Source organism: Neltuma alba, unplaced genomic scaffold (genome assembly GCF_004799145.2).
Source record: "Neltuma alba isolate B1F8T4 unplaced genomic scaffold, ASM479914v2 tig00004416_pilon, whole genome shotgun sequence".
NCBI lineage: Eukaryota > Viridiplantae > Streptophyta > Magnoliopsida > Fabales > Fabaceae > Neltuma > Neltuma alba.
Genome location: NW_021633696.1, coordinates 152,087 through 158,086, shown reverse-complemented (window position 1 = coordinate 158,086; position 6,000 = coordinate 152,087).

Genomic DNA, 6,000 nt, shown 5'->3' with positions numbered 1-6,000 from the left:
ATTTGGTCGACTTATTCTTAAATTCGTGCGAGTTGTAAACTCAATTGAATTTACAAGTTTACCCACTGAGTTTGCCATTTTTATGCTTTTCATTTACAAAATCATATCAACTAACTCTTAAATTTGTACTAAATTTTTGGATTTGGTAATATGTAGTGACTTTATAAATAAATTTTATAAATTTTTTTGTTGAATATGATAAATTATGAATGTTGGTGAATTTAATTTCAATTGTTTGAATTTAAAATATATTTAGATAAAATTGATGTCATTTTTTATATTTGAATTGTTTAATTATATACTTTTACGAATAATTTATTAATAAGAATAAACTCTTATGAGTTTATAATGTAAGTTTATATCCTTATCACAAATTTACTTAAACTCGTAAATTTAACAACAAGATAGGTCACAAGGTGAGGCTCTAGAGTCAAGTAGAATAGGACCCAAAAGAATGCTATTAAGGAGAAAAATTAGCTGGAAATATTAATATTGCAGGTGAAGAATTAATGGCAAGCTAGTTTTACACGAAATTGGCCAAAAAAAATCTTCTGTCATAAATTTGGATATTGATATATCAACGAATTAATTAATTGTATCAATGAAAGGCTAGAATTTAAAGTAGACCTAGAAGTCACAATATAGGGCAGGTAAAGAAATTGATACTCCTCCCGACTCCACTCTTATATTTATCTAATTTCTTAAATTGATTTGATTTTTTTAAAATTTAATTTGAATTTGTATGAACATTAAATATATTTTTTATCAATTTTATCTCCAATTAATTATATTCTCTCATTATTTTTTCCCACATGGCCATACATATTCTCTTTCATCTTTTTTCTTACTATTTTTCTCTCTCACTTATCCTCTTATAAATAAGGACATATCTTTAAAAAAATACATATATTTCTTACAAATTTATTATTTTTAACTAATTTTAAGATATTTTTTAAACCACACAATCTCTTGAGCTAATCGAAATTAAAATCTTACACGGGAGAGTACTTATTTCATGTAGTAAAAAATATTTATTTAAGCTAATCTAAACATACATTTGCCGATATACGTATATTAATTTCAAGAGTTGTGGTTGTAACTAACTGGAAGGACAGTGCGCGAAGCAAAAGAAGCCAAATTCTTTTTGTATTTTTGATGTAACTCAAAGTATTCTTAAATTTATTTTGATTGGAGACTAATTTCTATCAGATCAGGATTATTAAGGTTAAAGTCCTCTCAACAAGTACACAAGTACCCGGCTTTCTATCCTTTTATTTTAATTTGTAACATGTGATTTTTTCCTGATAAACAATTTCATGTAGTAATTAGTTGAAACTTAACTTTTGAAAACGATTTTATTTAATTATTTAATGTTTAACTTGATCATAATTCAATTCCTCAAATTAACTTACAAGTAAACTTTTGAAAAAAGTTAATTCTGGAATATTTGTGATCAAATTTTTATATTTACGGGTCAAACACTTACATTTATAAGTTAATTTATATACTTTTAATTATTGATTTATTCAAATTTTACAAATTGATTGAGAAACCAACTTATTACATTTACAAATTATCCTCTTAAATTTATAAGTGGATCTAAGTGTTTTTTGCTTTATTAAGTTATAAATTTTGAAGTTTGGTTTCCAACTTTAAAAGGATGACTAATAAATTTAAATCACTTATGAAATTCGAATAAATTAATACAAAAATTATGTAAATTCACTTGTAAATATATGAAGATTATCTGTAAATAATAAAAAATCCTAGTATGGACGGCTAGAAATGTTTTAATGGCTATGCTATGAACTCAATTTGTAGATAGCACAATTTGTTATTACAAATTTTATTGCATATATTAATACATTAAATTGTAGGAAACTGGGGATATATTTCAAACTGCTGTTCTGCCGGTGGGGAATCTGTGCCTACTTCGACCCCCAGGAGCCCAGGGCAATACTGAAATATATTGGGTTTTTTTACCAAAATACGATAAACAGTGAAACTACATACCAAAATATTACACTTTTGAAACTATTTACTAATATACTACACTTAAAATCATTCTTGGCAAGAACGACTTTCAAATTACACACAAGTCGTTCTTGGCGTAAACGATTTCAGAAATCGTTCTTAACATGAACGATTTCACTTTTAATTTTTTTTTAAATCAAAGAAATTGTTCATGCCATGAACGATTTCACTTTTTGCCTTGCATGCAAAAATAAGAATCCCTGATGATACTCCTGTGAGGCTACAACATATATATAGTAAATATTACTTCATCTGACTTATATTGGATTAAAATTTGAAAACCCCAGTTTTTTAATTGTTTTTCAAATAGAGCTTGATGAAATTTTCTATCATTTCCTCTTCTTTTTATCTTTCTCATACCAAACGGGATGTGACAAAAAAAAAGTTATGTTTTGATTGTAAATTTTTTATTGTAGCAATTAAGTTGTAAGACTAAGTTATTATTATTATTATTTTGGTCACAGGCATAAAGGGCCTATGCCCAATACTTGATTTTTTGTCAAACCAAACAAATGCCACACGACAGGTTTTTTTACCAAAATACTACAAGCAGTAAAATTATATATCAATATGCTGCACTTTTAAAAATGTTTACTAATATGTTACACTTAAAATCGATTTTCAGGTGAACAATTTTCAAAGTCATTTATTTGGTGAACGACTTCTTCATAATCTATCCTCGATGTGCGTGAGGTGAATGAAAATCGTTCTTCTGGCGAACAACTTCAAAACTTCATCTGCTGTTGAATGACTTCTCCCCTTCTCTCCTGATTAAAATGATTATTATAATGATTTATCAATCATTTGAACAACAAAATCATGACTAAATAATGAGAGAAAAATGTTATAATGACGTTAAAACTAATTGTGAAATAAGTATAAGATGTATATTAATTAAAAATAAAAAAGTAATAAAAAAAGTAATATTAATTAAAAATAAAAAGTAATAAATAAAGTCATTATACTAATCATTTTAATCAGGAGAGAAGGGGAGAAGTCATTTAACAGCAGATGAAGTTTTGAAGTTGTTCGCCAGAAGAACGATTTTCATTCACCTCACGCACATCGAGGACAGAATATGAGGAAGTCGTTCACCAGATAAATGACTTTGAAAATTGTTCACCTGAAAACCGATTTTAAGTGTAACATATTAGTAAACATTTTTAAAAGTGCAGCATATTGATATATAATTTTACTGCTTGTAGTATTTTGGTAAAAAAGCCTGTCATGTGGCATTTGTTCGGTTTGACAAGAAATCAAGTATTGGGCATAGGCCCTTTATGCCTGTGACCAAAATAATAATAATAATAACTTAGTCTTACAACTTAATTGCTACAATTAAAAATTTACAATCAAAACATAACTCTTTTTTGTCACATCCCGTTTGGTATGAGAAAGATAAAAAGAAGAGGAAATGATAGAAAATTTCATCAAGCTCTATTTGAAAAACAATTAAAAAACTGGGGTTTTCAAATTTTAATCCAATATAAGTCAGATGAAGTAATATTTACTATATATGTTGTAGCCTCACAAGAGTATCATCAGGGATTCTTATTTTTGCATGCAAGGCAGAAAGTGAAATCGTTCTTGGCGTAAACGATTTCCAATAACGATTTCACTTTTTGATTTTAAAAAAAATTTAAAAGTGAAACCGTTCACGCCAAGAACAATTTCTGAAATTATTCACGCAAGAACAACTTGTGTGTAATTTAAAAGTCATTCTTGCCAAGAATGATTTTAAGTGTAGCATATTGGTAAATAGTTTTAAAAGTGCAGCATTTTGGTATATAGTTTTACTGTTTATCATATTTTGGTAAAAAGGCCTAAAAAAGCCCAAAAAGAATGCAAGTGAGAAAAATTTATTTTTCTGATCTTATTTATAAGTTACTTCAAATATGTTTTGTTGCAACATAAAAAAATCTTACATCTTGTTAGCAGTGTCTTAGAATTTAATAACATTTTAACTTTACTTCTTCTTAATATATGTACACTTTTCAATAATATAACAATATACATAACAATAAATGAAGAACAAAATTGCATATTCATGTCAAAAATTTAAATATATGTAACTTATAAATAAAACCATTAAAAAAGGTATCTGTTCAAATTATGAATGAGACTAGGGAAGTAGATGGATTTTTTTTTTTGTTTTTTAGCTTGCCAAGGAAGTAGATGGATATATATTAAATGTTGTGGCTGAAGATATGGCAAGCTAGCTGGAGAAATTAATACGTACCATAATATATGATATTGATAGGTAGGCTTGGCTTGACTTCTGTTACAAGAGACGGATGGGACGGTTTTCTCTGGGATTGATAGTTAGGCCAATAAATTACCTTCGAACTGAAATCAATCTATTTTTATTGCCCCTAATTTCTTTCTTATATAATCTTTCTTTGCAATACAATTAACAAGGACATTTACATAAAAAAAGGAATTTAGTGCTGTTGTATTTTTGCAAAATAAATTTTTTTTACTAAAAGACAAATTTATTAAAAAGATATTAAAAAAAAGGTACATAAAAGGCCGGCGCATCATATTGGGAAAATTTGAGCTGAGCTCAAATCAATCAAACAGGCCGGTCGGTCCAGAACAACAGAACAAGAAACAAAATTAAGCAAACTATATTTTGCAAAGTAACTTATATTTAGAATCGTATAGAAACTCTTTAGAAGATATATTATATTAATATAAGGCCCAGAAGAATGATTGCAACATTATGTACATCATAATAAGTGCATGATTATCTCATCATTCACCAATAGGAGTTGTCATTTTACATGAGAATGTAATTAGAATAGAGTCCCAAAAGTATAACAGCATTTTCATAAATTCACATGACTCTTTTATATATATATATATATATATATAAGTCTCGTAGGTAATTTTCCCCATTTTATTTCGGATATGTGTTTGTCTGCATTAAAGACTATGTGTTCATTTGTTTTTTCCCCCCAAAAAGAGAGCGCATGGAGGCATGAGCCTTTCACCTCCCATTCCCAAATCCCAAGTCAAGCTTTTGTGAGTCCCACAGGTCTCATTCGTTAGTAAAGTTTCAACTAGTAGTAATTAATACATAATAATGATTTATCAAGAAAAAAATTACATATTAAAATTAAAATATAAAGAGTGGAAAGCAAGATATTGCGCCTTTCAAGACCCTGGCACCATTTGTTTCACGGATTATCTTTCCAATTAATTACAGCCTGCAACAAAAACTCTTTGAAATTAAGCCGCAGTGTTAGGTTAGCTTAAAAAAAACTATTTTTTTATTATATAAAATGAATATGTGAGAAGAATTTTATTTAGTAAAATATAAAAATGATTATTTTTAAAAGTCGATGTGACTTTTAAGCCGTCTATCCTGCCATTAATATAATTAAATTAATTACTGGGGGAGATAGATATCCATATCACACATCCATGACAGAAGATTTTTTTTTTTGGCCTATTCCTTGTGCGTTAGAAGACTTGTGGTCCTCCAAAGCCAGCTTGCCATTAATTCTTCGCCTGCCTGCAATATTAATATTTCCATCCAACCTTCTCTTCATCACTAGCTCTTTTTTCTTCTTGGGTCCTACCCTATTTGACTCCAGACTCCAGAGTTTCCACTGCACTCATGATCAATTTAAAATACTGGGATGGATTTTTGAATGATTCAGATTTACTTATTTTAGTCATATATTTTGAATAATTTTTTATTTAAGTAGGTTAAAAATTCAAGATAAGATAATTTTATAAATTTTACTCTTAAAAAACATAAAGCCATTACTTAAAAAATCACATATTAAAAGGAATATTATACATATACATATTGTATAAACAAATAATATCTTAGAAGGGATTACATATTGAAAAAACGGAAATTTATCATTTATCATAGAACTGTCACTAATGAGATATACATTAATTAGCCTTGGGACACTGTACTTAAGGAGTGTGCTTTGATTGAGTTATCATCGC